Raw genomic sequence first — 25,378 nt, 5'->3', positions numbered from 1 at the left:
TTCTAAGAAATCCAAGTGCTCTCCCTCCCGTATGTATCACTTCTTGCGGGGAAAGTCTCCTTGGTAAGGTCTCAGTTTATCTTTGAAATGAAAAGGCTGGACTAGGTTATCTCTTCTCGGCTGTTTAACTCTAAATGAGCGATTCCTTCCTTCAGTGTGCTTCCATTTATTTCTGGAACGATTCTGCTATCTTACAGGCCTTCCTGCTCCGCAACATTAAAGAGCCCTGCAGTGTGAGATAATTAATTTATCTCATTTTGTTCACAAACTTGTCTCAACTAAATTACTGAGGTTACCCTATAATAATAATAGCTACGTTTATGAGCATAATAACAGCTGACATTTATAGAAGGCATCACGATTACAATGCCTTTACACAATGCAATTCACAGGAAGCCTCTGAGGTAGGTTAGGAGAGCGGAAAGAAGAAGTCCGGAGCCCTCAGCCCAGCTCCAAGGTCTCGGGTCCTTTGGCTGCTCCTCCGAGCCTCTTCTCCCGTATATCGCAGAGGAGCCGCGGGAGCGCGCCGCGGGAGCGCGCCGGGAGACACTTTGTACATTATACAATGTTACAGAAATAGGAGTCGCGTCCCTCTAGCCCGGCCCTGCAGCCCAAGTGGCGGAGCGGCCGCGAAGCCTCCAGCCCGGGTGGCCTTCCTGTGGCCTAGAGGGAGGCCGGGCTGGGCCGGCTCGGGGCCAGGACTGGGCCCCGGGAGGCCGGGCTGGGCCGGCTCGGGGCCAGGACTGGCCCCGGGAGCCCGGGCTGGGCCCCGGCCTCCAAGCTTCCCCCAAGTCCACAGTCCCCTTCTCCTGCCCACTTGGCACGGGGGGGGGGGCGGGTGACCCCCACGGGCTCAGAAGGAGCCTTTCCCGCCGCATTTCGTTAGGGCCCGCGGGATCTGAACCCAGGACGCCCGGGGCCGCCCCGCCCAGCAGGCCCCGGGCCTCCCGGCCGGCGGGGGGGGGGGGCAGCGCGGAGGCGCTCAGCGCCCCTCCCCCACGCGCCCCAGCCCCGCTCGGGGGTCCCGGGGGAGCCGAGCGCAAACGGAAGGGCCGGGGCGGGGCGCGTGGCCCGCCCGGGACTCGGAACTCCTCGCCTCCGGCCCTCCCCGGCCGAACTACGGGTCCCGCCACGCCTCGGGCGCGCAAGGCGAGGCGGGTCGGGGAAGCGGGGAGCGCGGCGCGCGGAGGGAGGAGAGGCGGTGACCTCACCCCCCCGCCTCCGGCGGCCCCCCTCCCCCGGTCTGCGCGGCCCACGCGCAAGGCCTGGCGGGAGCCGTAGTCTCCCCTGCGGGCGGGCGCCGGGGGAAGCGGCGGCCGCGCGGACTACAAGCCCCGTCGTGCTCCGCGCGGCCGAGCGCAAGTTCGCAGGAGGGGGGGGTGCGGCGTGAAAGAAGGGGAAAAAGGGAGAGGAGCGAAGAAGGGGAGGCGTGCCGAGCGAGGGGAGGGGGAGGAGGGAGGAGGGCGCTCGCTTCCCCTCCCCCTCCCCGCGGCTCCGCTCCCTCGCACCCCCTCCCCCCGACGTAAACTGGGATCCCTTTCCCCTTGTGTCCGCCATATTGGACTCCCAACTCCGGGCAGCGGCGGCGGCGGCGGCGGCGGCGCGGCGGCGGCGGCGCGGGGACTCGCTTGACTCGCGGCTGGAGCCTGCCGAGCGGCCTCTGCCCGCCCTCCGCCCTTGTGCGCCCGCAGGCGGCCCCGCCGAGCCGCCCTCCCTCGGCCGGGCCCCGGCCGGCGGCTCCCGAGTGACCTCCCCCGGCTCCCGTCCGCCGCCGCCGCCGGCCCCTGCCCGCCTCCCGGCCCCCGGCCCGGCCTCGCCGACGATGAGCCCGGCGGACGCCAAGCGCGGCGCCAAGCGCCGGAAGAACAAGCGCGGCGGCGGCGGCGGCGGCAAGGCCGGCCCGGCCGGGGCCCAGGCGGCGGCCCCGCAGAGCGCCGTGGCGGGCCCGCTCGGGGCGCCGGCCCCGGCCCCGGCCCCGGCCCCGGCCGCGGCGCCCCACGGGCCCCTGGGCGGCGGGGGCGGGCCCGGAGCAGGCGAGGTGAGCGGCGCGGGGCGCGCGGGGGCACCCGGGGGGGAGAGGGGCGTGTGGCGGGCGGGCGGGCGGGCGCGCCGGCCCCGGGCCCCGGGCCCCTCTCCCCGCCCCGCGCCTTTCTCCTGCCTCCCCACTCCGCCCCCCTTTCCTGGAAGCCCCGGGGCTAGGCCTCCGCCTCCGGAGGCGGCGGGAGGCGGCATGGGGGGCGGCGGCGGGCCCCGGGAAAGAACCCCACCGATAGTTGTCAACAGACACGCCACATGGCCCTGAGAAATGCCCCGAGGTCCTGGGCTGCCTCTGAAGTTGTATTTTCTGGAGAGAGAGAGAGAGAGAGAGAGAGAGTGACAGGTGGGCTTGCAGTTGGAAGTGGGAGAGCATTGGAGAAATTTGTCTGGAAAAGAATGTGGACAAGAGTTCGACAACTTTGTGATAAACTTTGCTTTTTACTTGCTCACCCTGCCATCTTAAATCCTTTTCCTCTATCTCCACAGACTGACCCTAAGGAATGCTTGACTTATTTCTGGTACTCGATTCGGAAGCCTCTTCCATGCAGCATTTCCCACTCTAGTCACACTTGAGTATATTTCATTCTTGAAAGAAGTTTTGGAGGGCTCATGGCACGGCTCAGCTATTTTGAAATGCAGAGTTGCTTAAAGATATTCCACATTTTTTTTTTTGTCTTCACGCACCTGTCATATGTAGTTTAGAAGAGTGCATCTCCTGTTCCCTGCCCTCTTCCAAACCCCCCCCCCCCTGTGTTGGTCATTGTTGTTAAACCACTTCATCCAGAGGTAACAGCTTGGGCTATTCATCCTCCCATTGAAGGGCTGCTTTTTAAATTATTTTGGGTTTCATTGATCTCGGTTAGTAGGGCATATGTTTGTTTTGTTTTTAAATCAGATATTTGAAGGGAAAATAATTTGTTCAGTGGAAATGATCTTTTTTATAGTTTTTTTCATGAAAAGTCAGTATACAGTGAGTCTAATAATCATTGATTGCTGCCCCTTTTATTCTCTTTATCGGTTTACCAACATTCATGAAACTAACATAGTTGGTGTGGAATTGGCACAGTCATTGTAGGGCATTTGTTTGTTCTCTGAAAGGAAAGAGAATTTCTTAAACATTAGAATCATTCTTTTAACAATGATAATTTGCTCTTTAAGGACAAATGGAAAATTCACCTAAAACAAACTTTTTGTTGAAGAGGTTGTAAGATTCATGAGATGAAAATTGTCTTGTCCGCTACCAAATAGTGTGTTGGAATCAATCTATAGTGAATGTAGATAGGAAATTAATGCAAATTGTCCTGTGTGGCATATTCATTAAAGCCAGGCGTGATGTTTGATGCTATATTAAAGTCTTGAATTTAAATGTACTTTTTTCTTTAAGATTTTGAAAGTTTTAAAAATACATTTTAGTAACTGAATTTATTTTTGAGTCTGATGATAAATTGGTTTGGCATGTTAGCTACTAATTATTCTTTGGATACATGACACAAAGCATGACTTGTGCACTTATTTCATTGAGATTTTTAAGGATAGTTTATGGTGTCTCTGAGGTTCACTGAAGAAGTCCTTTTTATTCAGTATCATCTACTAAAGGGTCATATTTTCTTTATGTAAAAAAAATCTTCCTGAATATTTGATTATTAAGAAAGTAGCATACTAATATAAAAAGTATAATGTTAATGTTTGGTCTTGCATAACATTGCAAGTTCATAATAAATTATCAGATTGGGATGTTTAGTTCTATAGAGCTATAAACTGTTTTCAGTTATGTACCAATCACAGGCATATAACTAAGAGACCTAAAATTCTACTGTTCTCGATAGCTTTTTTTTATATTGTCAATCTACAGGATGTCATTGAATTTTTTTCTTTCTTTTTTTTGCAAGGCAGTGGGGTTAAGTGACTTGCCCAAGGCCACACAGCTAGGTAACTATTAAGTGTTTGAGGCCAGATTTGAACTCAGCTACTCCTGACTCCAGGGCCAGTGCTCTATCCACTGCACCACCTCGTCGCCCCAATGTCATTGAATTTCAAAATGTTTTAAATAATTTTTAAATCTTTAGACTGGTATTTCTCAGGGACAATGAGGTGGCCCAATGGATAGAGAGCTAATCCTAGAATTGGGAAGACAAGAGTTCAGATTTGGCATCAGACAGTTTACTAACTCTGGGACTCTAGGCAAATCACTTCACCCTATTTCCCTCACTTTCCTCATCTGTAAAATGAGCTGGAGAAGGAAATGACAAACCATTCCAATATCTTTGTGTGAAGAAAACCCCAAATGGGTTCACAAAAAGTCAAATGAGATTCAACAACAACATGTACCTCTTAATTCCTGTAACTTTTTATTCTCCATATGGGTAGAAGTATACTTATGGGGCGGCTAGGTGGTGTAGTGGATAGAGCACTGGCCCTGGAGTCAGGAGTACCTGAGTTCAAATCCGGACTGAGACACTTAATAATTACCTAGCTGTGTGGCCTTGGGCAAGCCATTTAACCCGTTTGCCTTGCAAAAAAAAAAAAAACCTAAAAAAAAGTATACTTACGGACTAGGTAGAAGGAATATCTTTAATGTTAAGGTGTAGTAAAATGGTAACTTGGGGAATTTATAAATGTAACAGGTGGTTCAGAAACCTGCAGGGGAGAGAAGAAAAAGAATTTTTGATTTCATATTAAAGTGTGTGATTCTGTGTGTAAAAAAGTTCGGTTAAGTCAAAACATAGGTTTATAGTGCTTTTTTTTATTGTTTATTTTAAGATTAATATGTGGTCTATATTATTCCCTCTTTGTAAACAGAGGCTAATGATAGAAGATATTTAAAACACTTAAAGTCATATTCTCTGAATGGAAGTGTTTGTGAATGAAAAATCTAAGGTAATGAAATCTATGAGGTGGTTCATCCTTTTAGTCAAAACTAGAATTACAAAGGAATTCCTCAGTACTTGAAAAATTTTTGAGTAAGAACTGCTTTATTAGTAGAAAATATCTTTGCTTAGGGAAATAGATCTTAGGATTTTAATTAAGTTGCAGTTCTAATTTAGAGTATATTTTTCTCATCTAAGTATTTAAATTTTGTTACCTAGAGGGGAAAAGTATAAGAAGGATCCCCTTATTTACATAATGAAGCTTCTATCTATTGATGTATTGAATAGAAGAATATTTAAAATATCAGAATTTTGCTTTCTGAGTAAGCAGTTCAAATCAAATGCAGTTTTGTACTCAAATAATCTGTTCTTTAGTATGAAAACTAGCTGGTTTCATTAGGTATTAAGCTACCAGATCACATAAGATTTTTTAACTTACAGAATATTTTGGTGTGAATTTAGGGTTATTTTTGTAATTATGTTAAAAGATGCAAAAAGGGAAGGAACTTGGGCTGAGGGTCAGAGTTATGTGCATATAGAGCATGAGAAAAGTTTGAATGAAGGAAGAGAAGTAGCAAGTCTTAGGGAAACATTTGTAATTTAGAGCTATATTTATATTGGTTGAAAGGCAGAGAAGTAAAATAATTTTTAAAAGTCAGACTAAGGTATATCTTCTGATGAAATTAAATGATTAACAGTTGGGAGATTTGCTTATGAATCTTTAGAAGAAATATACTTTTAAGACTTTGGAAATTGTTCTGGACTATATCATTTAAAAAAGTAAATAGTAGTAAAAAAAAAAGATTTCTTGTCATTGACTTGTTCTAGCTGGCCTTATGAGAGAGTTTAGTGAACTTGTCAGCTTTAACTATAAGATGAATAATTTAATAAGGAAAAAGAGAGTGAAATTGTTATCCTGTGGGTCTAGATATGGTGTGGCTGCAGAGAACTCTTGAGTGACTCAGTGTTTTTAGTATTCACCCTTATTGCATCTGAGTCTTTAACACCATTGACAGTATATTTTTATTGACAGTATATTTTTATTGGATTGATTGTTTAGTGCTTTTGCTTCTAATTGATATACTAATGTATAGATAAAGTATGTTCATCTTATTCTCTGATTTTAGCTTAAATTTTTTTTATAGTTTAAGGCATTCCTTTGTTTTAACAATTTTTCTCGTGCTTCGTTTATCATGCTGTTTAGACAGGCAGATTTTTGTGAAATGATTTGTTGAATTAAATGCTGTAAAAATCAATATTCTTTTTGAAATTTTTAACTAGTGAAAACTGAAATTTAATGATTGTGATATTTGTAACTCTTCCCATAGTTTCATTGTTTTTAATATTGTAACTTAAAATATTCTATGGAGTATAAATTATATATTAATCAATAATTTAGATCTTGTAAAACTTAAATTTTCGCTGCCACATTTTAGGAAGGATTTTGATGAATTAGAGAATGTTCAAAAAAATGACAACTAGGATGGTGAAAGGCATTGAACTCATGTCATATAAGGGCATTTGAAGAAACCAGAGATGTTTGACCTGAGAAAGAGAGAACTTGGGGCAGGGGCAAGAATACAGGATACCTGGGTTTGAGTCTTTGAAGAAGTGTCATGTGGGAAAAGGAAAGAACTTAACTCTGACCCCATAAAGTAGAAGTAAGGTGGAAGTTGCAGATATTTAGGTTTGATATCAGGAAAAAAGTCCCTAACAATTAGAATTAACAGAAAGTGGTATGTCCTGTCTTGTCAGATAGTGGGGTATACCCCATGATTGTGTTCTTCTAGCAGAGTCTGTTTAACTGCTTGTTGTTACATAGTATGTAGAGGGAATTGTTTTTAAATGTGACTTGGACTAGGCTGCTGAAGTTTTCCTTCTGACATTTGATGAATGATAAGTGAATTTGCATGCTATTTCTCCTCATCTTTTGTCACATCTTGAAATTTTTTTTTTGTGATGATAATTTTAACTTGCAGTGTATGGATCTTTATTTGAAAATCTTATTATATATACATGCAACATCTGACTTTTGCGCAGGGAGGTGAGGAACCAGACCAGTGATTTCATTTGTATAGGGAACTCCCAGTGAGGAAACTCCCTCTCCCAATGTGAATTGACCTCTGCTCTGAAATGCATAATCTTTTGATTGGTGGCACTGAAAGACTGGGTAAACAAAATTTGTCAGACTAGGAAATGGAACCCAAGCTGACCAGACTAAGGAGGTTCTCTCTATGCCATGCTTTTTTAGTTCTAATTAAATAACAATAATTTTAAATTTATTCATGGGAGTGATATGAGGGAGATGAATATTTCATAGAAATTTGCTTTGATGGATCTTGCATCTCCTAGTTGAAATGAAACACATTCATGCCTTCTTGTCCTATGTGATTCAGGACTTTGTTTTCCCTTAAATTGTAAGCATACTGGGGGCCTTCTTCCAGTTTTTCATGTCGTGTGGATTACAGCAGAGTGAATGAGCAATTAATGGGGTTTTTGGGGCTAACATCTTTTCTGCTCCTGTATCTCTTTGAATTCTTTTTTCTCTCTAAAGGTCTAAATTCACATCAATTGCTTTCTCTTCTGCTTTTTTCTCCCTTGCTATGATCGCAGAGGAAGAAGTCATTCTTTTCTTTGCAAACTCTAGTACCTTAAAGGCTTGTGTATTCCATTTCTCATCCATCCCATTTCCATCTATCTCCTTCATGAGCTTACCTCTTTGATTGTCTCTGATCTCTCCCTAATTTCTAATCATTTTATTCCTTCCCTACTATTCACCAGAGTGTCCTGATTTTTCCCCATCTTAAAGAAAAGCCAACTAAAACCTTTTCATTTGATACTGACATAACTGTTTTAGATCTGTTTTTCTATTTTACGGATAACTACTTGAAAAAGTCACTTATCCACATTCCATGTCTTCTATGTCTCCATTTCCCCTCTTCCCTTTTTTGTTAAAGGTATTATTTTAATAATTGTTAACTTTATTAACACCAAATAAAATGCACATTTCATAGACAAACTAGATCAGAGAAGAGTATTGTACAGGAACCTTTTAAATCTCTCAAGTAAAACATGCTAGTCCTTTTAAATGTGTAATAACTTCAAGATATAATTTTCAAAGCTCTTCCTATTTATTTCTTTCTGTACATAATTTTTGTTAGATGAGGGAACCTATAGCTAGTCCTATTGCCTCTTCCTTTGACCTTCCTCCCTGCTGTTAAAAACAAGCAAAACAAAGCATTTCTCTAGTAACAAATACACATAGTCAAGCAAAACAAATTTCCATATTGACCAAGTTAAAAAATGCTTGTCTCATTCTATTGCAAGAGTGCATCTCTGATCCATCAGAAAGTGAGGGTGAGTAGAGTGCTTCGTCAGTCCTCTAGGATAATGGCTGGTATATCAACTGTTCTCTGTATCACTTCATGCACATTTCCCCAGGTTTCTCTGAAATTATTTATTTGACATTTCTTATGGTATAGTAATGTCTCACATTCATATACTTCAGCTTGTTTAGTCATCGCCCAATTGATAGGTATCTACATTGCTTCTAGTGCTTTGTTGGAACAAAAAAAGTTGTTCTTAAGTATTGTACAGATGGATTATATATTCTTCTTTCTTTGAAGTATGTGTAGAATTTTGTGACTTTTTGGGCATCGTACCAAATTGCTTTCCAGATCATAAGCAGGAGTTTATGTCTTTTTTGCTTTTTTATCTCCACTCATGATATTATTAAAGATTTTATTTGAGTTTTACAATTTTCCCCCCCTAATCTTACTTCCCTCCCCCCACCCCCCACCCCCCCACCCCCCCCCCCCACCCCCCCACAGAAGGCAATTTGTCAGTCTTTACATTGTTTCCATGGTATAATTGATCCAACAGATAACATTTCTGGTTCAAAACATGTATACAATTTACTTACTTTGGGGATACAGTATCAAATTCTTCAAACTTTTATCTACAAATTGATAGATTACTCATAGACCTCATCTCTCAGAAAACTTACCTTGGGACAGTTATTGTGAATGAGCAAAGAATTGAATCCAGCACTGAACAGGAGAGTGGTCTGGATTGCTTCTGAGAAATGATATAGTGCTTTTAGTGACTTCAGACTTTGTCTTGAAACAAATATCCAGCTTTTTTTCCCCCCCTAGTAATCTTTTAGTAATGTTGTAATATCAGTTTAGACTATTTTAAAGATTTCATGTTAAGGTTAAATTTGATGAAAATCTTAAATCATTCCCACATATTCTCTACAGCCATTGGCCACTTTTATTCCTTCCTTACTGACTTAGTTCTTTCTAGGTTCTCTTCCAAACTGACTGACCTTACCTTTACAGCCTCCTTTCTTTCTTTTTTTTCTTTTTTCTGTTTTTAGTTTTTGCTAGGCAATGGGGTTAAAGTGACTTGCCCAGGGTCACACAGCTAGGTAATTAAGTTTCTGAGGTCAGATTTGAACTCAGGTACTCCTGACTCTAGGGTTGGTACTCTATCCACTGTGCCACCTAGTTGCTACCCCCCCCCTTTCTGTCTTCCACTGCTTTGTATGAATGTATCCAAATTTTTTTTCTATGCTTAGGAGCCAAATTATCTCTGCAGTTAACTCCCAGATCCCTCCCTAGTCTTTCACCTACCAATGTCCGTCCAGACATCCCCATTTGGACATCCTATTAACATCTTAAAAGTCATCCCAAAAAGAACTCATATTTCTCACCCAAAGATCATCACTTCTCCAAAATTTCCTATTTTTCTGATGTAATACTAGCCTGATTATAATTAACCCAGGTTTTCAGTCTTAGGGTCTTTGACTTAACTTCTTTTTCAACTCTGATATCCAGTCAGTTGACAAGGCTTGTTGCTCTTCTTCTCCACTTTTTCTGGCCTGGCTGCTTCCCTACACAATATTAAAATAGCCTCCCCCTAATTGGTCTTCCAGTCTCCAACCTCTCTTCTCTTCAGTCCATCTTTTGTGCAGTTGACAGATGTTCAAATTTGAACTTGGCATAAACCTGCTCACAATTTGTCGGTTGCTCTTTGTCTCCTCTAGGATCAAAACCAAAATTCTCTCCCTGACATTAATAGCCCTACACTAGGACTGGGGAACCAATTTTTTTTCTGCCAAGGGTCATTTAATTAATTTACCCCTTAAAAACTACTAGATTTCTTGAATTTAGAGTCCTGCCCACTGTTGCCTTGGCAATACCAGACCAATACAGAGGATCCCCCACCCCTGCCCTTCACAGTCAGGCTTCTAACTACCTTTCTAGCATTATTTCATGTAACTTCTCTGCACATACTTTCCATTCTAGTTAAACAGCTTTCTGGCTCTTCTCTGTGTATATGCCTTTGTGCAAGTGATTCCTCCTGCCTGGAATTTTCTTCTTTCTCATCTCTGCCTTGTAGAATTCCCAACTTCTGTCAAAGCACAATTCATATGTCACCTCCTACATGTAGCCTTGCTCTTCCCGTTAGTGTCACTTTCTTTTTCTTGAAATTAGTTTGTATGTACTTTGTATCTGATGGTATATATGTTCTCTCTCCAAAAGAATGTAAACTCCTTGAGGGAAAGAACAATTTTATTTTTCCTCTCCTTTTTCCATCATGTCATGCAGTGCCTTTACTTAGTAGATAAGTGTTTTCTAAATTGAATTTAATTCCATAAGCAGGGAATCTTTGTAATTTTTTTTTTACTTTCAAGATTTTTTAATTTCAACATATACAAAACTCCATTCTGCTCACAATTGAATTCTCTGCAATGTGCCATCCCGAAAAACAGTTAAGCAAAATGACTAATTAAAAAACAAATAGTAGTGCAACATTATATTTTTAATAGTTTTCTATTAAATGAGCTTCTACTTCATTGCTTAGTTTCAAACTTGTCTAACACTTAAAAAATATGACATTTGCTGTTCAGTAAACACTTATGATTATAATAATTGTATATTATTTTATACATGTATATATATCGTTTTACATGTATAATGTGATGTTGATTCTGTTTTGTTCACTTTGCATTACTAAATACTGATCTTCGTATTATTCTAAATTGGAAACATTCTTTATGGATCAAGAAGATTTAACTGTATTCTTAAACCACAGTTTGTTCAGTCATTTCCTAATCATTGAACTCATGGTTTGCTTCCAACTTTTAGCTATTATAAATAGTGCTGCAGTGAATGAGGTATTGAATGAATGGAAAAGCATGTATTTAAGTGCTTACTATGAACCAAGGTCCCAGAGTGTAAGTTTTCATGGGAGAAGGAAGCTGACAGGTTTTAGAGATAAACTGTCTTTTCTTGGCAATCTGCTTGTCATGCCTAATAGTGCAGAGAATGTGGATAAATTTTTTAACTTTTACAACAAAGTCCCTTACCCTAATGAGTCTTCTAAAGATACAAATTGTTTTCCAGAATGGTTGGGCTAATTCACAAATCTAATAGTGGATTTTCTGTGCTCATGCTATTTTTTTAATACCTTTTATAGACATATAAAAGTCTTGATACTTGATAAAAAAAATCTCTTATCCTTTTTTTTTCAAATTTTTTTTTGATGGTCAACCAAACTTATTTTGGGAAGTAGGTTGCTATAATCAACCCCTCCAAAAGAAGATTTTGCCTCTTTCTTGGAATAAGGAAAGTCTATCATGACCATTTTATTCTAAACTTATATTATCATTGTTATTGTTTCTAATGTATAAGAAGTTATATATATAGTATTGTTCATTTCCTTCCTTCATTTTACAAATTTTGCAATATGTACCCCTGTCCTCAGGTAACTGTTTCAGGAAAGATTTAATAATATAAAAAAACCTAAGGTACTATCAGATACCTTTCTAGCTATTGTACTTCAGCAGCTGTTCAGTAATTGCTATTTATTAAGACTTGTGCTGGGTTTGAAGATGCAAAGATAAATGAAATACTTCCTGCATTCAAGAATCTTATAGATGAGTAAATGAGTAATAATGAATGGGATGAAAGCTTCCCAGAAAAAAATAGACTTGTTCTGAAGGTTGAAGGAAAGATGCAGGATTCTGAAAAAAAAACCATGAGAATACATATTCATGAAGAAGGATTGTACTAGTGTACAGAGATGGAAAATGAAATGTTGAGATTGGGGAATGGGTTGTAGTCTAGTTTAACTGTGTTTGTGTTTGTGTTTGTGTATTTGTGTGTGTGTGTGTGTGTGCTAGTGTGCACTGTAGCTGGAAAATTTGATCAGAACCAACTTGAGAGTTTTTCCTGCCCCCCCCCACTTAATAGTATTTTTTTCCAATTACGTGTAAAGATAGTTTTCAACTTTTATTTTTATAAAATTTCAAGTTCCAAATTTTTCTCTCTTCCTCCCCTGCCCAAAATAACAAGCAATCTGTTGCAGGTTATACATGTAAAATCATGTTTAAAAACATATTTCCACATTAGTCATGTTGTGAAAGAGGAATCAAAACAAAAGGGAAAAACCCCAAAATTAAAAAAGGTGAAAATAGTATGCTATGATTTGCATTTAGACTACATAGTCCTGTCTCTGGATCTGGATGGCATTTTCCATCCTGAGTCTTTTAGAGTTGTCTTAGATCATTGTCTTGGATCATTGCTGAGTAGAGCCTGATAGTTGATCATGGCATAATGTTGCTATTACTGTGTACAATGTTAAGAGGTCCTTAAATGACAGACTAAAGGGCTTGTATTTTATCCTGAAGAGTTTTGAATATAGGAATGACATTATTTAGATTTGTGCCTTAGGACAGTAGACTCTCTAGCAACTATGGCTTGGTTCAAAAGGGGCTTCCGAGCAACCATTCTGAGGGTTAAGTCTCCTCCTCTCTGGGAGGAAAGAGCTTGTCTCTAATAAGTTACACCTACCTCCCCCCCAAACCCTTTTACTCCCCTCTCTCCCTCCCCTATATTATTTTAAAACCAACTCCTTCTGAAAATTATAATTTATTCATTACCCAAGCATTCAAAAATAAGAGCTGTTCAGGAAAAATCACTAAACATCCTCAAAAATACCCTCCTTTTTGGTCCCAGATTACTTCCCTTCCAGTTCCCTTCCAGTGACTGGAGTGTATGAGCTTCTTGCTGTATATTTTTGTTTTGTTTATTTTGGATGGGTCCCATGATAAGTATTTATGAATGGATTGTTATTTGAATCTCAGATCTTATTACAATCTCTCTCCCCACTTTCTAATCTTCATATTGTTCTTGAAGGTACAACAATCTTTCCAGTCACCAAAGTTTTTAAAACTCAGGGTCATCCCTGACTCATTACTCTGATTCATCCCACCTAGATGATAAAGCTTAGAGGTGACTGTGGGTTTTCAATCACCTTCCTGTCACACCTAATAATGGGTCAAAGAGTTTGGGTAATTTTGTAGCTTTTGTACTCTTTTTAGTAGTAGTGGTAGTAGTAGTAGTAGTAGTAGTAGTAGTAGTAGTAGTAGTAGTAGTAGTAGTAGTAGTAGTTTTAAAAAGCTGTAGCACAATCAGTAACATAGTCTACCTTCATAATATCTCTTCCATCTTTTCCCATTTCTCTACTCACAGTTAACACCCTCCTTCTGGTTTGTATCATTTCCTTTATGAATTTTTACAATAGCCTCTTAATTGATCTCTCTTCCTTAAGTATCTTCCCTCTAATCCATTTTCCACATAACTACCAAAATGATTTTCTGTAAACATAGGTCAGTCTATGTCACACCCTCTTGAGTTAACTACAAAGGTTCTGTATTGCTTTTAAGCTCTTCCCCTCCCCCCCAGATTTTTTTTTTGAGGAGGTAAAAGTCCTGAATTTTTTCCTTATTTCTTAATTTATCTTAATCACTGAATAGATGTTGACAAACTGAGATTTGGGAAAGACCTTAATTCAAAATGTCAAGGTCTTCTGCTGCATAGAAAATCATCTCCAGTCATCCTGATCTGTGTCTTGCCACTGGACCCAGATGGCTCTGGAGGAAAGGATGAGACTGTTGACTTTGCACAGCTCTGCTTTGCTTAAATCCAGTTTAAGTCAATTAGGCTATCTGGATATTCCTGATGTCTTTGGTCTTCTTTGAGAATGAAGGACAAACAAGATCAAATACTATTTTAAACATTTAAATTTTCCATTTTTGTGTTTAATAATAATGTTCAAAATTATTAGCACTGTACTGAGGCAAACAGGATCAGATAACTTGTTCAGGGTCACACAACTAGTAAGTGTCTGGGCCCAGATTTGAACTCATGAAGATTAATCTTCCTGATTCCTAGCCTAGTGCTCTGTCACACAGCTAAGTGTCAAAGACAGCATTGGAGTCTCAGATCAGTGGTTTTTCTGCTTTGTCATGTTGCCTCTTAAGGAGTCAAAAATTGGTAGAGTGTGGAGGTAAAGTGGAAGAATAGACATAGAGAGGAAAGGGAGGGGTAGTGCTTTAATCAATAAGCAATAAATCATAAAGGCTAGAAAGTCCCTGTTTTGGGAAATGGAGTGATCCAGTTTGGCTAGAGTAGTCAATTATTGCTGAAGTGAGGTGTAGTGTTGAAATAAAGCTGTAAAGGTGCTTGATAATGAGGAGCTTGGATTTTTCTTTGGCAGGTATTGGGGAAACATTAAAAATTTTTGAGCCCAGAAATGAGATGATTAAAACTGTGATTAAGAAGCTTATCTTCTTAAGTTCTTCTTAAGAAGAGAATGTACTGGAGAGAGGAGAGACTAGTAGTTTGATAGAGGGAGAATTTGATTAGGCTGTTGTAGTAAAGGTAGGAAGTAGCCATTGAATTGAAAAGGAGAAATGGATGTGAAAGATTGGGAGATACAATTAACAAGATTTAAGAATTGTATTTGGTAGTTAAAGGAAAATGCAGTGACTGGAGATTTTAAGTTTTGGTGACTGGGAGAATTTTGGTACTATTAACATCAGTATGAAGTTCAGGAGGAAGGAATAGGTTTTTACAACAATGGTGATGATTGCTCTCTCTTCCATAAAAACTGCTGGGAAACTTGGAAGTTAGTATGGAAGAAACTTAGATTAGATCAACACCTCACACCCTATACCAAGATAAGATCCAAATGGATACAGGATTTAGACATAAAAAAACAATAAGCAAATTAGAAGATCAAGGACTAGTTTACCTGTAAGATCTATGGAAAGGGAAGCAGTTTATGACTAAGGAAGAGATGGAGAACATCACTAAAAACAAACTAGATGATTTCGATTACATTAAATTAAAAAGCTTTTGCACAGACAAAACCACTGTAACCAAGATCAAAAGAAATGTAGTAAACTGGGAAACAATCTTTACAACTGTTTCTGACAAAGGACTCATTTCTAAACTATACAGAGAACTGAGTCAAATTAAAAAAAAAAGCCATTCCCCAATTGACAAATGGTCAAAGGATATGCAAAGGCAATTTGCATTCTGTAGTCATATGAAAAATTACTCTAAATCATTACTTATTAGAGAGATGCAAATTAAAACTTCTCTGATGTACCACCTCACACCTCTCAGGCTGGCCAATATGACCAGAAAGGATAATGACCATTGTTGGAAGGGATGTGGGAAATCTGGGACACTATTACATTGTTGATGGAGCTGTGAACTCATCCAACCTTTCTGGAGAGAAATTTGGAACTCCACCCAAAGGGCAACAAAAATGTGCATACCCTTTGATCCAGCAATACCACTTACTGGGTCTATATCCTGAAGAGATGATGAAAAAGGGCAAAAACATCACTTGTACAAAAATATTCATAGCAGTCCTGTTTGTGGTGCCAAAGAATTGGAAATCAAGTAAATGTCCTTCAGTTGGGGAATGGCTTAGCAAACTGTGGTATATATATATATGTCATGGGACACTATTGTTCAGTTAGAAACCAGGAGGGATAGGAATTCAGGGAAGCCTGGAGAGATTTGCATGAACTGATTCTGAGTGAGATCAGCAGGACCAGAAGAACACTGTATATCCTAACATCAACATGGGGGCAATGATCAACCTAGATGGACTCTTTCATTCCATCAGTGCAACAGTCAGGGACAATTTGGGGCTGTCTGCAATGGAGAATACCATCTTCATCCAGAGAAACAACTGTGGAGTTTGAACAAAGACCAAGGACTATTAATTTTAATTTAGAAAAAAAAAAACCTGATATCTTATTGTCTGATCTTGTTATCTCTTATACTTAATGTTTTTTCATTAAGGATATGATTTCTCTCTCATCACATTCAATTTGGATCAGTGTATACCATGGAAACAATGTAAAGACTGGCAAATTGCCTTCTGTGCGGGGGTGGGGGGAGGGATGTAAGATTAGGGGAAAAATTGTAAAACTCTACCTAAAATCTTTAAAGAAAATGGCAAAAAAAGGGTAACAATGGTGATAATTTTGGGTATGCCAGCAGAACATCAGAGTGAAGATAGTTGAGAGAAAAGAGGAAGAATTTGGAAATGAGATATCTGGGGGTGGAAATAGGAGGGGCAAATTTGCATCAACTTCAAAGATGTGATGGTAGAATTCTGCAAGTAGATAAAAAATATCTAGAATACAGAAAAGTTGAAAACAGAGAGCATAGGAATAAATGGAATTCTCCTTAAAATAAAAAATGTACCACTCTTGAAGGCAGCTGTTATCCCAGCCATCTCTTTTGCTTCATTGCTTCATTTTGAAAGAAGAATGTATTTAGTATCTCCATTTCTCTATGGTCTATATTCTCTCTTCAACCTCTTGTAATACAGCTTTCAACTTCTCTACTCTTCCAAATTGATCCTTCAAAAGTCAGTAATGACCTAGTTGGATAATCCACTATTCTGAAGGATAGCTTTGATATTTTTATCTTTTAGCCCAAATCCTTCAACTTTCTTTTCACCTACAAACTCTTTATCTTGATTACCATGTAGTCTACATTCATTCCTATACATACCTGCCAGACAAGACTCATGACCATCTTGCAAACATAGCCTGTGTTTTCCCACTTCCTTATCATTTGTTCAAGATACTCCATCTGCTTGTAATATTCTCTCCTTTTCTATTTAAATGCTCCCCATCCTTTAAGATCCAGCTTAAATGACTTCTGTTGTATTTGACTCTTCTGATTTTTCCAAAGTCCACACTAACAATGTATCTGATCTCATTTAGGATTTTCTTGGCAAGATACTGGCAAGATTTCCTTCTCCAGCTCAGTTTTGCAGCTCAGAAAACTGAGGCAAACAGGGTTAAGTGACTTGTTCAATATCCCACAACTAGTAAGTGTCTGATGCCACATTTGAAAATGGGGGTCTTTGCTCCATATTTGGCTTCCTATTCACTGTCTTCTCCCAGTTTGCTAGAATAGAGAGCTAGAAAAGTCTAGAGTTTTAGTTTAATTCTTTTGTTTTTCAAATGAGAAAACTGAGAACCAGTTAAGTTTACATTATTAACCTAAGGCTGTATTAGATCTATGAAAATTTTACCTGATTTCTCCCAGCTAGTCTCCATTTTATAGATGTCTTTCAGCACTTTCTGGCTTGTTGCATAGTTTATTTGTAGAAATGTTATTTCATCTTTTGTACTGGTGGGGGCTGTTTTAATTTGTCTTTTTAACTTGCACAGCAGTTAATATAGTACCCTGTGCATAGTTTGCACTTGGACTACAGAGGAAGAATAAAAGAATAGCTTTTATTTTTTGTCATTTAAAATGTTTTTGAAGAGATTGAATTTTAAAAACTTAATATGAAAAGTAGAACTATTTGCTGATTTTTTCCTGCTGTTTCCATTAACTGACATTATTAAAAATAATAGGGAGTTTGCTTTGAATTCCAAGATATAAGATAAAGTAAACCCTATCCCAGGTATTCCGGTACTGTGATGTCTTTAATAGTGACAAAGAATGTGAATACAAAGATTTAAAGCAGAAAATTGTTTGTGTACATTGGGGAAATAGGAACAGGGAATAGAACTGTGATTTCCTTGGTATAGGAGTTCTCAAAAGACTCTCTTTATCAATCTAGGCTTGCACTTTTCCTCTAACTTAGAAACTTAAGAGTTGCCTAGAAGACTGGGAATGTAAGTGACTTTCTCTTAAGTCACACAACCAGCCATTGTCTCTCACTGGTAGAGCTAAGGTCTTTTACAATGGTTTTACAATGGTTAAGACTACTCTATTTCCAAAGAGAATATTCTTCACCAAGTCACACAGATTTATTAATTATTAATTTATTATTATGTTTAGGCAATAGTTATGAAACAATATATAGGATATAAAGGAACTAGAGACTTAATGGGTGGAGAGGACAAGTACAAAAATAGTTGATAGAAAGGAAAATAATAATCTAGACTAAAACATGCTGGTATTTAAACAAATATGTAAAACATTTTAGAGTGTTTTGTTTTTCAAGTTATCAGTTCTTTAAGGAGAGGCAATTTGGTGTAGTCTAGTCCCTGTCTGGTTCTATTGCATCTTTTATTGAAACATTTCAAGATTGTGAAGTATGACCTGTAGAATAGACTTGTTAAGAGTATAGGGATTATATGATTTAAACAAATTTTGTTTTGAACTTGATAAGCATCAGCAAACATGAACACATCTATATTTAAAAAAGGGGAAAATTGCATATAAAAGTACAAATCTCACTGTATAACAGTTAAATTCTCACTAAAAACATAAAAAAATTAGTTTCAATATTGTTTTGCTTGTCTGTTTCCTTCTGAGCCTCTTTCTGTTTCCTTCTGTGCCTTCTTATAAATAAATCATGGACACTTAGTTATTTTCTTCCTTTTTTGATGTCATTATTTATTACTAACTCCTCTGCTTTGCTTCAGTCTACCCAGTTCCTTCCTCCATTTTTGTGAGTAAACATAGCTAAGCAAAACAAATCACCATGTGTCCAAAGAGTATCTGCTTTGTTCAGCACAATGACTCCATTGCCTCTGTCTGAAATTTGGAAGCATGCTTTATCAATTTTCTGGAGTAGTGGTTGTTCATTTTATTGGTCAGTTCCTAAGTCTTTTCTAACTTGTTTTTAATCTTATAGTCATTGTGTAAATTATTCTGATTTTTCTTACTTCACTCAGCATTACAAATTACTCTACATCTTTCCCTTTTGCAACTATAGTAGTTGTATTCCATCATATTCTTATTGCATGATTTGTTTTACTATTCCCCAATTGACAGACATGCTCTTTATTTCAAGTTCTTCATTTCAACAAAGCCAGTTGCTGTGAATGTTTTTGAATAAAGAGAATCTTTTTCCTTGATTTGCTTTACTAGGCATATGCCTCGTAATGGTATTGCTTGGATCAAGGACTTTGCACCTTTCAGGAACTTGGGGGTGTAGTTCCAAATTGCTTTTTAGAAGAGTTGAACCAATTCATGGCTGCTTCAGCAGTAAATGTTACTGTCTTCCCGAGATCCAACCTTTGTGATTTCTTTTTTTGTCATCTTACCAAAGAGATGAATGTGTGGTGGTGCCTCAAAGTTGTGATTTTCTTTTCTCTTGTTAATGATTTGGAACACTTTTTCATTGGTGATAACTTTCTTCTTTGGAAAACTGGTCTTTTGACCGCTTAGCTATTTGCAAATAACTCTTGATCTTACATGTTTGAATCACTTCCATAATCTATCTGGATTTCAAACCTTCATCAGAAAATTTTGTTTCAAAGATTTATTCCCATTTAAGTTTCCATTCTTTAACCTAATTGCTTTATAATTAGTAACCTTTTAAATCTGGATTATATATACTGGCATACCTGCATATTCATTTAGAATTTATATTGTGGTTTATAGTGTGAGATGTTGGTCTAGTTTACCAGCAATTTCTGTAAAAGAATAAGCCTTTACTTTTTTAGTTTGGGGCCTTTGGGTTTAAAGAAAGCAAAACTACTGTATTTGTTTGCTACTCTGTGTTTCAAACTTCATTTATTCCACTGATCAACTTTTCCTCTTATAATGGAGAGAGAGAGAGAGAGAGAAAGAGAGAGAGAGAGAGAGAGAGAGAGAGAGAGAGAGAGAGAGAGAGAGAGATCGATCAATGGAAAAAAATTAGTTCCTAGCTCTCATTTTTTAATTTATGAAAATAATTATAATGAAATGGTTGGAAATTGTACTTTTAGTGGCTAGAGGGAGACAACCTTTTTGCATAATGTCTTATACCTAGGTACTTAATTTGTTGGATTCAGAGGTGTCGATTCATAACTATTATAAAATATTCTTTAAAAATGCTAGAATTGTTTACTTGTGTTTTTTTTTTTTGGACACACCCATTAGGGACAAGAACATTCAGTGTGGGCCAGGCCAGCATAATTTAAAAAAAAAGTACTGCCAAAGCTAACTTACACTTTTAATGTTATACCATTCAAACTATCAAAGAGATATTTTACAAAACTTGATAAAAATAGCAGAATTCATATGAAGGGGAAAAAGGATCTAGAATATTATGTGAAAAAATACTTTTTTTTTTAAGTCAGGATTAATGGGGAATGGTACTTCCAGATCTCAAACTATATTATAGAGCAACAGTCACTAAAATCTTTTGGTAAAGTTAAAAGAAAAAAAAATAGATCCATGGAATATACTAGACAAAAGAGAATCAGTAATCCAATGTTTGCTATTCTGGAAAACATAATTTACTTAGGAAAGAACTCTCTATTTGAGAAACAATATTGGGAAAAGTTAGAGAATAGTTTGGCATAAATTAGATTTAAGCCAATAATTTGTACATAATTGCATTTGCATTTTGTTTTATTTTATTTTTTTTAGCAAGGCATTGGGATTAACTGACTTGCCCATCGTCACACAGCTAGGAAATTATTAAGTATCTGAGGTCGGATTTGAACTCAGGTTCTCCTGACATCAGTGCCAGTGCTCTATCTACTGTGAAGCCCAGCTGCCCCCCATAATTGCATTTGTAAAATTTCTTTTAGGATACTATTGTAGCCATTCTAGATTGAATAAATTTATTGTGGTAATTGAAAGAGTACCGGATTTAGTTAAGGTGACCAGAGCACTGACTTGGAAATCACTTATGTGACTTCAAAGCTTTTTTCTTCATATGTAACATGGGTTTAATCCAGTTGGCACCTTTTTCGTAGGACAGTTATGAGGAAAGTGCTTTGTAAAGTATAGAATACTATGTAAATCCCCATAATCTCCATGTTTAGAGATAAAAGGGTTTCTTGTTTATTCTGGGACTTGAATACTTTGGTCTTGTGATCCTAAGTTCACTGCACTTTTCCCCTGTACCATGTTGTCTCCTTCTCTAGCATGTGTTGGATTTGTTTCTCAGGTACCTTCCAGTTCTAAATATATGCTCTCCTGATTCTCTGTGCCAACTTCTCGTGTCTTTTTGGTCACAGTATATGCTTTGGTTTAAAATGACCTTATGTTAATAGAGACAATTAATTGTGGATTTATGTGTGAAGTGAAGCTAACATGATAAAGGTTGGGTGGAATGTGACTTGTTAAATGACTAGAATGAGAGAAGGCTATTTCATGATCGACTTGAGTGTAATAGTCAAGTCTCTAGTGACCTGCTTGCAGGACTTTGTGCTTGCTTCTTGTTTACCACTTAGCCTACCCTTCCATATATGAGTGGTTTTCCTCCTTTAGAATGTAAAGTGTACAGATTGTATTGTGTAGCACTTTATAAGTTGTTGGCACTTACTAAGTGCTTTTCATGTCTTGATTTATTTGGTGGTGATATAACAAGGATTTATGTGTCTTCCAGGAGATTGGGCTAGGTATAGATACATTCCAACTCAGAAATTCTATGAAAATACTTTTGTACTGAACTAATTTGACTCAATAATTTTACAAGCGTACTTGAAGTGAGAATTGGTTATTTCTGTCTGCCAGCAAATGGGCAAACAACCAGTTTAAGTGAATTCAAATGCTTTTTTCCCCCCAGTTCATTTAAACAATATCCATCCCTGCTGAGATGTAGAGCAATGAGTTTTCTTTTTTTGAGTGCAAAATGTAATATTTTTGAATGCCTATTCTTTGGACTCCTAAAACCTTTATGTTATTCTACTCTGCAAGACTTTGAAAAAGATCTGGGGCAAAATTTTCCAGCATTGTGCTAACAATGACTGGGATTGGGAATTAAATCCTTGAAACTGAAGATTGTTATTTCTTGAAGATTAGGATGGTTGAATTTTTTTGTGTATTTCACCAGGTGGATAGCTGTTTGATTAATTGAATCTTTTTTTTCCTCCAGAAATGTGTAGTAGCCTAGGATTTTTAGATTTTAAGCTGAAAGAAACCTAGTGCTAAAAATGACAGTAAACTAGCCAGCTTCCCAAACATTGCCATTTTGAAACTAAATATCTTTATTGGCATTACCCATGTTAGACTTAGCTGTAAGCTTTCAGGTGAATTTCATCACTATCAGCAATTAAAAGGTGAATTCTAGAAAGCAAGGATAATTTTATCATCATCTAAGAGGTGTAGGGGCGGCTAGGTGGCGCAGTGCATAGAGCACTGGCCCTGGAGTCAGGAGTACCTGAGTTCAAATTCGGACTCAGACACTTAATAATTACCTAGCTGTGTGGCCTTGGACAAGCCACTTAGCCCCATTGTCTTGCAAAAAAAAAAAAGAGGTGTAAAAGAGGATACATTTTAGGTTCATCTTTTCTCCCCTTCTCCCTCTGTTCCCTTAAAAATAAGGAATCTTATTAACCTCTTAGATTTCTCAAGGTGCTGAGTTTCTTTCTAATTGAAAAGAACTATGAGCTATCAGCTTGGAGTTTTTAATGTTTCATAGCTCCCCACTTGTTTATTTCAGACAGTGCCAAGAAATTAAACTTCAAATTGATTTTCATTGTTAAAGGGATAGTTTCCCGGTTTCAGTGCTTTTTGTCAATAATCTGGAAAAATTAGCTTTTGTGAGTAGGAATGGAGAAGAATCTGTTTTTTAAAAAAATTGTATTTTCTCAAAGAATAAAAATTTTATTTTTTAATTTTTAAAATTTCTTCCCTCCATTAAAAAATTCCCTATAACAAGTATATATTCATTGAAAACGGAAGAGTCCAGTCTTTGTTGTAAAATGAAAGAAGCTGTTCTCAGGAGTTACTCTTCCGTGTTACCTGTAGAAACAAAAAAAGTTAACTTCCTGCTCCTAATGGTTATAGATATGGATCATAAACTGAGAGCTGACCTTATCTTGTCCAAGCCCTTAATTCTTCTGAACAGGAAACTGAGACCCAGAGAATTTAAGTGACTTGCTCAAAGTTATAGGTTTTAAGCAGGGGTAGAGTTTAAATGTAAGTGATAAAATTCAGGCCTCTTTTCATTGCATGAATGTTTATGTGCCAATTATTTGGAAGATTAATTTTCTTACTGCATTTTTTTAAATGGATGAATGAGGAAGAAACTCTTGAAACCCTCCAAAATTGACCTCCAAACCAGTAGAAAACTGCCTCAGAATTGATAGAAGCAATTCACCGGCCCTGGGGTGAGCAGGAAGTAAAGTCTTAAGAGCTGTAGTTGCCAGCCTCACAGCAGGGGGCTGGCAGCAAAGACTCCAAGACTGGGATAAATACCCCTTTGAGGCCCCACCCTCCTGCAAAATCAGTGGACCCTAGGCAAGTGAGCAGTCTGTGCAGCTCAGCAAGGCCCCATGCCAGTGACTCCACCCTATTACAAGCCACCAGCTAGGCCTTGACCCCACTGCTGATCAGTAGTGAAGTCCAGCCCAGGAACTGGCCAACAGCAAGATCCCACCCCTGAAGTCTACCAGCTGAGAGGCCCTGTTTCCATGGCAGCCCAGTGTCACAATTGGTTTAAGGAGGGAATAAATATATATTCTCAATTGGATGTAGAAATCTATCTCACCTTATGAGCAAGTAAAAAGGGATGAGATTTGGTTTGTATTTCCTTCTTTTTGTTTTTTTGTTTTTTTAGGTTTTTGCAAGGCAAATGGGGTTAAGTGGCTTGCCCAAGGCCACACAGCTAGATAATTAAGTGTCTGAGACAGGATTTGAACCCAGGTACTCCTGACTCCAAGGCTGGTGCTTTATCCACTACGCCACCTAGCCGCCCCCTTAAAGAGGACCATGACATCAGGGATGTGATGCCATGACATGCAAGTGAATTGGATTTAAATGAGGCAGGAGTGTTGAACAATACTAGTCTGATTTTTCTCCTCTGGAGTCATTGGCCAGTGGCCAGATATGAAAAAGGTTGACTAGAGATGGCCTTGGATGCAGTGGGAAACCTTGACTTTCTTTATTTGTTTATTTTTACAAGGCAATGGGGTTGTGATTTGCCCCAAGTCACACAACTAAGTGTTTAGTGTGTGAGGTCAGATTTGAACCCAGGTCCTCCTGTCTTCAGGTCTTTGCTCATTCACTTCGCCACCTAGTTGCCCCAACCTTGACCTTTTTAAGTTAAGGTATTTCTCAGGTCTCAGTTTGTCTGAGGTTGCACTCATTTAGTCATTTAAGTCTAGGCAATAAGACTAGGTAAGTAAGAAATGAGACACAGATGGACCTCTTTAAACTGGTCCAAAAACAAAAGTTAATCTGGAATGGGAAGACTCTGGCTTTCAGTCCAAAACAGAAACAAATTTTTACTCTTAGCCAGTCAGAACCCAAACTGATCAGGAGGGGTGTGGCCTCTGACCTATTTGTTGGCCATTTGAAGCAAGCCTGAATAATTTAGGGCCTGTAAATCCAGAGAATTCTAGCCACAGATCACAATTTACATTCCTTGAGGCAGTGTACCTGCCGGAATGGGGCTGGAGGTTGATAAAAGGGAGAGTATATTGAAGAGGACTGTGATCTAAGGTAAAACACTTGAATGGAGAGAAAGGGGGGGGGGGGGAATAAGCTAGAGAGAGGGATAAACAAATGAAAAATGACAAGAAGAGAAATACACAGCTGTCATATAGGTGGACTGAACTCACCCATGAAATGGAAGTGATTAGCAGAATGGTTTAAGAATCAGAATCTTAAAATGTGATACTTACAAGAAACACATTTGAAGTAGAGAGATATACACAGGAAAGGGAAAGGATGGGGCAGAATCTGTTAGGCTCCAGCTGAAGTAAAGGAAGCAGGGATAGCAAATCGTAGGTCTGATTAAAAGAGAGTAAGAAGGAAACTGTCTTGCTGTAAGGTACCATTGACCATGAAGCCATATAAGTCCAAAACATCTATGCACCAAATGGTATAACATCTAAATTTTTGAACTTGAATGAATTACAGGAGAAAATTATACTAGTGGAGACCTAACTTTCCCCAGAACTAGATAAATCTAAACAAAAAACCAAGAAATTAAGGAGGTGAATAAAATTCTGGAAAAGTTAGATATGATAGTTCTTTGGAGAAAATTGAATGGTAATAAAAAGGGATATATATATATATATATATATATATATATATATATATACACATATATATCTTTCTCAGCAGTATGTGTCCCCTAACCATGTTTTAAGACATAAAAACCTCACAATTAAATGCAGAAAAATAAAAATGGCAAATACATGCTTTTCAAATCATAATATAATAAAAATTATATTCAATAAT

The 25,378-nt window shown here is 38.6% G+C and overlaps 1 protein-coding gene across 2 annotated transcripts in view; it reads left to right on the top strand.

Annotated features, from left to right (window-relative positions):
* Positions 1-1,982: 1,982 nt before the first annotated feature.
* Positions 1,983-25,378, top strand: part of FAM193A (family with sequence similarity 193 member A) — a 213,116-nt gene continuing 189,720 nt past the window's right edge. For both annotated transcript variants that reach the window (XM_074229911.1, XM_074229910.1), the window contains exon 1: positions 1,983-2,038. The gene's annotated coding sequence lies outside the window, so the exon portion shown is untranslated. The remainder of the gene's footprint in view (positions 2,039-25,378) is intronic.

This window comes from Macrotis lagotis, chromosome 3 (assembly GCF_037893015.1).
Source record: "Macrotis lagotis isolate mMagLag1 chromosome 3, bilby.v1.9.chrom.fasta, whole genome shotgun sequence".
Taxonomy (NCBI): Eukaryota; Metazoa; Chordata; class Mammalia; order Peramelemorphia; family Peramelidae; genus Macrotis; species Macrotis lagotis.
The sequence above is the reverse complement of the archived record's forward strand: the minus strand, read 5'-3'. Positions and strand labels throughout refer to the sequence as shown.